The sequence below is a fragment of the Chenopodium album genome, chromosome 24 (genome assembly GCF_948465745.1).
Source record: "Chenopodium album chromosome 24, dcCheAlbu1.1, whole genome shotgun sequence".
Taxonomy (NCBI): domain Eukaryota; kingdom Viridiplantae; phylum Streptophyta; class Magnoliopsida; order Caryophyllales; family Amaranthaceae; genus Chenopodium; species Chenopodium album.
The window spans coordinates 8372826-8382461 of NC_137857.1; the positions used below are offsets into that span (position 1 = coordinate 8372826).

Consider the following 9636-nt stretch of genomic DNA (forward strand, 5'->3'; position numbering starts at 1 on the left):
AAATGTTATGATATAACTAACACAAACCCAAATAAGCTTTAAGAAACAAGATAATTTCAATCATGCAATATTCCACATACATCTAATACATAAACGTTACAGGAAATATTAAGCACAAAAGACAGAAGTTACCTTTTAGCTAGTAGATAAGCAGACAGATAGATGTCAGACCTCGAAATTCTCGATTTGTAGTTGCAGTTCCGTACTCCCAACAAACATTATATGGGATTGGATTGCAATTTACAGTACAACTTTGTTAAAGCAACTAACTATCTGCATTGACTGAAGAAGTCAATAAATTGTGTAATTTTTAAATAATCTCAATTTGGCGGGTGGTGTGTTTAATAGTATAAGTAGCAGGTAGGAAGGTAATTGTGGCTTAAATTACAAAAAAAATATTCAATTCTCTTTATGAATGTATGTAGTATGACGCCTAAAATTTGTACTTTTACTACATATTTTAAAACCATTGCACTACTTTATAGAGTCTACCATAGAATTTCTACTACTAAATCCTTTTAAAAAGACAATTTTGTATTAATAGTTTATGCATCATAACTTAAGTACAAGACACGCAACGATTACATTGAATTTCTTTTTTGAAGGAAATTACATTGAAGAGTTCATAAAACATTTCTTTGAAAAAATGGTTATGTAAAGTACAACAATGCATAGTTGCAGGACGCCTAAATTACAAACTATTCCCGTTTTAGAGGAAAATTTTGTCCAACAACATATAACTTAGAAGGCTAGTTGGGCAATAGTATGTAGTATAACATTTGGAACATAAATTTCATCATAACTGTACATTTCTTCAGGATTCAGATATGCTACCACTTGCTCATGGGCCGGTGTATCTTCAAAAAATCGTATGTAACCTTCTCTGTAGACAATTATACTTAGTCCACCGCTGAGCCTGCCAAAAGACCTACACAAGAAAGGCTAATCAATTAGACATAGACGTAAGCAGGGAAAAGAAGTCTGTAACAACAAAAGTATACTTGAACCTTGAGGCTTGCTGAAAATGTAGAACAGAGAAATGTTCAGAGTTTCTGACTACAGCAATTGAAAACATATTTTTAAGACGGGATATGAATAGTAAGGAATTGGTATATACAAACTCTTTCCCTCAAAGCATAATTTGCTTTGTCGGAACTTCATATTCATATGCAAAAATACTCTTGCTTCCCTCACAAAGAAACGGGGTCCTATCTCAGACGCTAATATAGTAATATACAGCCTGCAGCCTTTCGGCACAGGCCACAACATTCTGCTCTCTATAAGCTCTTATACCCATTCCACTTCTAGCACAATGTTAAATTCCTATTCTCCATATTTGTTGCAATTACTGAGTATACTCCCTCTATCTGAAATTAATTTTCAAACTGTCATAATTTTTAATAACTTTTTTCAGACATTTAAAAAGGGTGTTCGTTATCTTATGGTGCAGAACATGTTAAAGGCAAGAACTATACATACCAAGAGATTGAAATCATCTTGCAGAGTTGCAGTTGAAAACTTGGTCAGCAATGGGAAAAAGAAGGAGATGCTGCCGGCCCCCCTACATGTGTAACATGCACATCCTGTGGCAGAAGACGATATATGATTCTCAACTCCTCGAAAATTTTCTTCAGCTCCAGGACAAGATCAGATCTTCTGATTCCCTTCTCCCCAATGTTCTGAAAGTTAATAGTGTGGTTGACATAAAGAACCATCTTAATCTTGTTCATGTCCACAATCTCTTTCAGTTGTACACTATGGCCTATTCGCCAGTATTCAGGTTTGCTCTCTATATACCTGAGCCCAATAAAAGTATGTTAGAGTAAGCACAACCTCAAAACCAAAAATATGAGTAAAAAGGGGAAATTACTAAAGGTTAAGTATAGATGCCATGAATTACAATTTATTGGGAGTTTCTCCCCTTTTTCCAATGCAAGAAAGTGCAGACAGCTTACGATTTTATTCTAGTCTTTAGAGCAGCAATGGTATCTACTGTGAGAAGTCAATTGCAAATTCGACTGAGTCACCCATCTCTGGGCTCCGATAGAAGTTGCTGATAGGTTTGGTTGCCAAAACAGAATTTGGATAGGTAATCTTCTCATTATCATATCTTAAGAATATTGTGGTCAAGATGTTCATCTCTTCAACAACCATCTGCCAAAAAAGTTCAACTGTTTAGTGCAAATGAATGAGATCAAGCAGCAGAATCCAAACAAGTATGTTATAGGCATTTTCAGTTTACCTGAACACCATCAATCACACAACGGTCACCCACATCAAACGGATGCATTATAAAAACAAATATGATTGCTTCGAAAACAGTCTTGACAGAATTCCCAAACACAAATGCCACAAGTAGCAGCTGAGATGAGATAAAGACAAGTATTTTGGTGTCCAAAATTCCCATCATAAGATTCCACACAATAATCATAATAATCACCACCACGCCTGAAGCTATTCTGTTCAACTCCTCTACAGCGGTTTTTGTATCATTTAATGAATGAGCAAGTGATTTACGCTCCAAGTAAGAATTAACCTGCAACCAATAAATTTGTAAGAACCATGTGTACAATACAAACTCAAAGTAAGCACAGTAACATGCTATTAGAAATTAATACTCTGAATTTAGGACTTTTGTATTGTATCTATAATAATTTTTGGTGGTATTCAACACCTTTGCAGCCGTGTATTAAAGATTTCTTTTAAAAAATCAAACATATCAGAATCAGTATTTTACCACCCATTTCTTTAAAGCTGCCTTCCTGATCCTTGCTGTTTCAACAGCTCCCTCAAATAAAGGAAATACTTGGTTCACTTCATCCATTTTCATAAATCGTAACAGATCTTCCTCATCAATATACCTAATCCACAAAATGATAAAGAGTTAGTAATAATTATAGAGTGAGTTCAGAGATAAAGAGGAGAATTGACCAAAGGTGCATTATCTTACTTGTGACCAGGTTTAGCAACATTTTTGAAGATCTTAAGAGCAGAAACTTTTGCTTCCCATTCACTTGTTATCTCTTTATTTTGCTCACCCATCTCATCATCTTCATTGTAATCAAGGGTATTAGATATAGTAGACAGCTTTGTTCTCCTTATGACATCAATCAACCCTTTCATGGTCCATGCAGAAACTTTTTCTTGGTTTATTTTGTGAAGCTTCTCTACATTGATAACTTCTTCTTTTATACCTGCACTTTTTGTCATTCGTTCTAAACTTAACTGACCACTAGTTCTTGATCTGGTCAAACTTTGTGCCATCTCCATGCATGGAGGCCCAGAAAGTGTTTGAAGAACATACTGATCAAACAAGGACTCTTGAATTCGATCGAAAAATCTCTTGACATGGAAAGACAGTGCTAAAAGTTTAATCAGTACAGTTTTCAGCAGCCATATTCCAGCCCCAACTAAAAACCCAGCAATTGCCATAGTAATATAATGTAATACTTTCTTGGTCTTCCTTGATCTGTTGGTCCCATGTGTAAACAACAAAATCCATGCTAGAAGAACAAAACTCAACCAGAGGAATACTCGTAAACTTTTCTTTAGTCCATATACAAAATACAGAACTTTCTTCTTAAGCAAGAGTTTTTGTTCCACTAAGTATACAAGAATGTTCATGAACCATCCTGTTACCAATCGACCACAAAATATTACTATGACAAAAACACACCATTTCCAAAGTCTTAAACTCCACAACACGGTACCTTTTAATTGGTTGATAGTCAAGCTAGCTATTAACAAACCCATCAAGCTAATAAACACTATCCACTCCAATAAAGCAAAAAACTTCAATCTCTTACGAGATTTTTGATTCAATTGAAGGTCAATGGATTTGTAAACATCCTCATCCTCCTCTTCCTCATTTCCTAAGACTGAAAAAGGTGATTTTGGAATGCCTGCTGGAGTTCCTACACTAACTCTAGGAGACCCCTTAGGCGTTCTGACAGGTGTTTTTGGACCCACTAAATAAGTGGTTTCATCAACCAAAGCTTCATTACTAGGATAAGGTGGCTCAACTAATCTTGATTTAGTTTTTGACCTAGCTAGAGAACTGCGCTTTCTCAAGAGCTCATTCGGAACCTTAGGAGGTCTTCGGGGAGTTGACATGGGGCTTATCTTTGTAATTTCAGGAGACATTGGGGAAAACATAAAGTTTTTTCCTTGGTCAGACAACATAGTGCTTTGGTCTAGCGACTTAGTGCTATCTGCTGCTACTCCAGCAGCAACTATAGATACTACAACATCAGTTTTATCTTGATAACTACTACCCTCCATTGTAACAGCTACTCAGAACCAAATATTACCCAGAAAAAAACAGACGCTCTTTCAAAGAAATTCAGACAACAACTAATGTAACAAATTAACAACCCAAAGAAAAAGTCAATCACCAATCTGGTAAGATCCCATGAAGCCTAACGCATGGGCCGCACCCATCAATACGAGAGAGTTCAGACCACTTACAAGCTCAAATGAGGTAATCACTAATGTAAACAATAACCCAAATACATGTTTTCTTTACTAGGAATAAACAGAAAATCAGTAAATTACAAACCTCCAAGAATAACCAATTCTGCTCATTCAATCATTCCCAATATCACCTGACAAACAACATTCTAATATTAGAACTTTTTTGCAATTATTAACAAGTAATCAATTAACTTACATAAATTAAATGTTATATAAGTGCAACTTTGACTAACCTGAAAGTTGTTACTGACTTACTTCCCAATTTGAAGGAACATGGTTTTTCTAACAAAATTTTTTCTGGGTATGAAATCAAGTTGCACAAATGATAAGAAAAAATCTTGAGCAGCAACTATATGATATAATTTGGGCAATATTTTAAAAAATATGAAAATGGCGGTGGGTATGTACAGACTACTGGGAACTAGTGGACATTGGCTAAAATGCTAATACGTCAGAAATAAACTACCAAAGTATTAATTTAGTAAGCTCATGGAACGTGTGATAGAATTTTGTACTTCAGTTATCAAATTCAAATTCATATGATTATATTATATAATTATGTTTTTCAACCCCCTTCTATTTAATTAGTCAACAAACAACAACACCTACTCTTCTGGGTGGCTAAATAATGTCCAGCTAAGTGTAGCTATCACCATTTCATCATTATGTGGATCATTACTTCCTATAATATCCCTCTCCAAGTCTTCATGAAGTTGCAAAAATAGCTGGCACTGGTTGCATGGCATAGGCTCGGGGTAGGTACACAATGTCATGTTACTGTACATATTGGGCTGTGTGCCACAATTTTTCAGAAAAGCACAACATGACCCAACTCGACATAACACACTAAAGAACTTTGTTTAAGACATGCAAGCATAACATGACACATAAAACATGTGCTTGGACAGTTGGACCGTGACTAGACCACAAGGCATGATACGTGGTTAGTGGGCTCGACCGTGGGTCAAATCTAGCCAGAACAAGGCATACGGGTTGAGCACAAGGCACATCCCACAAACACCTTTCGGTTTAGGTTCAAGGAGACAATAAGGTTTCATACCTTGGAAGTGTAATTGGTCATACAAATATCAAATAGTCATTAAGAAATTGGTCATACAAACATAGATAACAATATAGAAATTCACATCATTGGAAGATTCCAAAGATTGGCATAAATTGATATATACAACTTTGTAAAGCTTAACTGCATGAATGCATGACATCAAGCTACTTAGGGCCTGTTCTCTTACGTTGAAATTCAGTTCAGTTCAGTTCAGTTCAGTTCAGCTGAGTTCTGTTCAGTTCAGTTCAGTTCAGTCCAGTTCAGTTCCTAATTTCCTTCTCTTATAAAATATTCATTTCAGTTCAGTTCAGTTCAGCTGAGTTCAGTTCAGTTCAGTTCAGTTCAGCTGAGTTCAGTCAATGAGAACAGGCCCTTAGTAATGCCTTTAAGATATGAACAGTTCTAGCCAGAAGCAGAGATGACTTGAGGCATACATAAATCACGTTCCTCAAAAAAAGTTACTCCGTACTCCGTAATAAATTCATAACGTCTTTCAATTGAAGGTCATTGAAACTCATCTACTTCCGATAATATCATCATAAGAGGCAATCAAACAATGGCCTCATTTCATCTACTATAAAAGAATTAGTTCATATATGAAGTCACAGTTTCTAAGAGTTTATTTTTAAAACAGATTCCTAAGACTTGAAACTTCCCAAGTCCCAAGTAAATGCTTGGCAGCATAAGTGCATAAGTTTTGTGATTTCTCAATAACTTATTGAGGGTAACCTAAATACAGTTTCTACACTTTTTTTTTATTATTACTTTGTATATCGCTCCAAATCTTCGTTTCACCAAACTTGACACGTGGACACGAGTATAAAGCTTAAGTAAACTTTTCATAAGATAGTCGTGTTTGACTGTTCTAGCCTAGTCCGAGTAACATAGCTCGTTTTGGTAACTGAACGTTCGTTCTAGTAAAGATAATCAAAGTACACACTATGCCTGTCATACTCATTGCTACAAACATTTATTCCAAATTATGCTTACTTTTGATGGAAACCATGTTACTTAGACCCCTTAGTTCACCTTAGGTGCCGAATTCACGGAAAATTTTCACAAAATAGCCAAGTTGGACATTTGGATACGTACCCACTTCGGACATGGGTTTCTGTATACAATACCAAGTAACAAAAACTGTAATAAAAAACAATATTACCAAAAACAATTATAATCCTCTGGAAATTGAATAAATAGTACAGTAAACATAACAGAATGCAAGTCATTCTGTCAACTACGGATAACTGCATTGATCAAAATAATTAAATTCAACCCATATCAAATCAAAAATTGGGGTTATTATCATATATTCTCAAATCAATTTTTGGAAACTCTAAGTTATGAACTTTCAACTCACAAAAAGAACAAATCATATCTAGACTAGGATAGAATGGAGTATAATGAAGGAATTATAACTAAAAATGAATATCAAGAATTCATATCTAATGAATATCAAGAACTCAAGGAGCAGTATACTACTCAAAGAAATCAACATGGAACTGCTGATAAAATAAAATGACAAGATTTTGTATTACAAATAATATTCGAAAACAAATAAACAATTAAGCAAACCTTCTGAATTTCTGAGCCAGGCATGGTTGAAAGAGAGATGAAGATTCAGGGTTTATGGGAAATGATTAGATTGAGTGTTGATCTTAAGTTTTGATGATGACTCAAGGAACCTAAGCAAACCCATAAGGGCTTTAACTTTTGTCTATTAGCTTTGATGTGTTGACAGGTTTTATATGCAACGAAGTTCTAGAGTCAGAATGGAGCATGGAACAAGGTCAAAGGAAGAGCTTTGGATGAGCATAGAAGACAATCAGAAGCCAAGTTCCTTGAGTGAGGAACTGAAGCTCCAGAGTCGAAGCTTCACTGAGTTCCAAGGAGTCTATTGTTTCTTTATTGTTTATTTTAGGCTTCTTGTATATATGTTAAGTACTTTGATAATTGATAGGATTTTAAGTGGATTTAATTTCAGTTTATAAAGATTTTATTTTCCTTTGTTTAAAAAGATTCTATTTTATTTTCGGAAAATTATCTTTTAAAACTATCCTATTTATTTAAAGATTTTCTGTTTTAATTTTATCCTAATATTTTGGAAAATCTGACTTGGTAAAACTGATTTTGAAAACGTCTCTTTACTGAGTCAAAGAGGTTGAGAAAATAAAGGAAGCAGTAAACCACTTCCTTGTAGTGTGCTTCAGCTTGCTGCCCAAGCATCCACGAAACTACACTTCCTAATTTTATGGAAGTTGGAAGTTGTGGTGTAGTGGGAGTTAAGGCAATCGTAGGTTCTTCAACTGATTTTCTCTTGTATAAATAGGATTAGTTTTCTGTTTTGAGATGTACACTTGAGCATTACAATCTTCTAAGCTTTTCGAAAAGAGTCAAAAGTCCACTTAAGTCCTTGAGTGTCTTTGTACTTAGCATCTTAGAGTTTTAATTCGAGTTGTATTGGGGTAGAGTTTGGGTAAACTCTAGAGTGTTTAGATTGCTTTGAGTGAAGCAAGGAGAAAGAGAGAGATTTGAGAGCTCAACTGATTGAGGGATCAGTTGAGGGGGAACTTAAGTTTGTAGAGGAACTTGAGTTTAGAGTCTTAATTTGTAATAGGTTGTTTGCCCTATTATTATTAAGAATTGAGTTTAAAATCCCTTGTGGTCGTGGTTTTTCTTCTTGATTAGGGCCAAGAAGTTTTCCACGTAAAATCTCTCTTGCACTTTAAAGTTTTTGTTTAAGTTTCATTGAGAATTCCGCAAAAATTACCTTAGTTCCTCCACAATACAATTCACCCCCCCTCTTGTATTGTTCATTCGAGTCAACAATTGGTATCAGAGCTGGTTCCTCGAAGAAATCAGGAAACCCTGACGAGTTAAGTTCCTGGAATCAAGATGAACAATCACGAGAAACTGGAAGAAGGTTACTCTACGCAGCGTCCTCCTATGTTCAATGGGAAATTCTACACCTATTGGAAGAACAAGATGGAGATCTTTATCAAAGCTGACAACTACCAGGTTTGGAGAGTTATCGAAGTTGGTGATTTTGAAATTACCAAAACCAACAGTGAAAATGAGGTAGTACCTAAACCTATGTCTGAGTTTGATAAGGAAGATTTTGAAAAAATGGAAATTAATGCACTTGCTGTTAAATTACTTCATTGTGGTCTTGGACCCCATGAACACAGTCGTGTTATGGGTTGTAAAAATGCTAAAGAAATTTGGGATTTACTTCAAGTAACTCATGAAGGAACTAACGAAGTGAAACGCTCTAAAATTGACTTGCTTATGTCAAAATATGAACGGTCAAATGCAACCAAAAGAATCAATTCAGGAAATGTTAACTAGATTTACTAACATTATTAATGAGCTTGTTTCTCTTGGAAAGAAAATCCCTATTGATGAGCAGGTCAGAAAAGTTCTAAGAAGCCTCCCTCAAGATGAGAGATGGAGAGCCAAGGTAACAACCTTACAAGAAACAAAGGACTTCACAAAGTTCAACATTGAGCAACTTGCTGGTTCCCTCATGACTCATGAGTTGCACCTAGGAACAAGCAACAGTGAAGGAAACCGAGGAAAAGGCTTGGCTCTCAAAGCTGGAGATCAAGAAGACTCTGAAGTCGATGAAGAAGAGGCTGCTATGCTGGTGAGAAGGTTCAAAAGAATGTTCAACAGAAACAACAGGTTAAGGAACTTCACCAAGAAACCCTCTACTTCAAAGGCTGACTCTGGTTGTCACAAATGTGGATCACTAGAACACTTCATACGTGAGTGTCCACTTTGGGAAACAGAGAAAGGTAAAGGGAAGGCAAAGGAACAAGTTAAGAGCAACTACAACAAAACTCCTTTCAACAAAACAGACATTAGGAAGGCTATGATAGCTGCGTGGGGAGATTCTGAAAGTGAGGATGAAGAGGAACAACCTGAAGAAGAAACAGACATTTGGTGGCACGTGTTCTTTTTCTTAATACCAGGGAAGAACGGATTGCGGAGGCCACTGCTGCTTTTCTTTACTGGAAGCAGCGTGCTAAAGTTAAATGGGATGCAATTGGGGAATCTCACTCCCGTCTTCTATTTTCGGTTGTTCAGGCTAGACGTCGCCG

General features: G+C 35.8%; 1 pseudogene across 1 annotated transcript; it reads right to left on the minus strand.

Annotated features, from left to right (window-relative positions):
* Positions 1 to 565: 565 nt before the first annotated feature.
* LOC145611935 (mechanosensitive ion channel protein 10-like) lies at positions 566 to 4970 on the minus strand (annotated as a pseudogene). The gene is made up of 7 exons (XR_014106494.1): positions 4707 to 4970; positions 2951 to 4604; positions 2738 to 2861; positions 2243 to 2536; positions 1956 to 2154; positions 1480 to 1797; positions 566 to 928 (listed from the first exon to the last, which is right to left on the minus strand). The product of XR_014106494.1 is annotated as a mechanosensitive ion channel protein 10-like (transcript).
* Positions 4971 to 9636: the final 4666 nt, after the last annotated feature.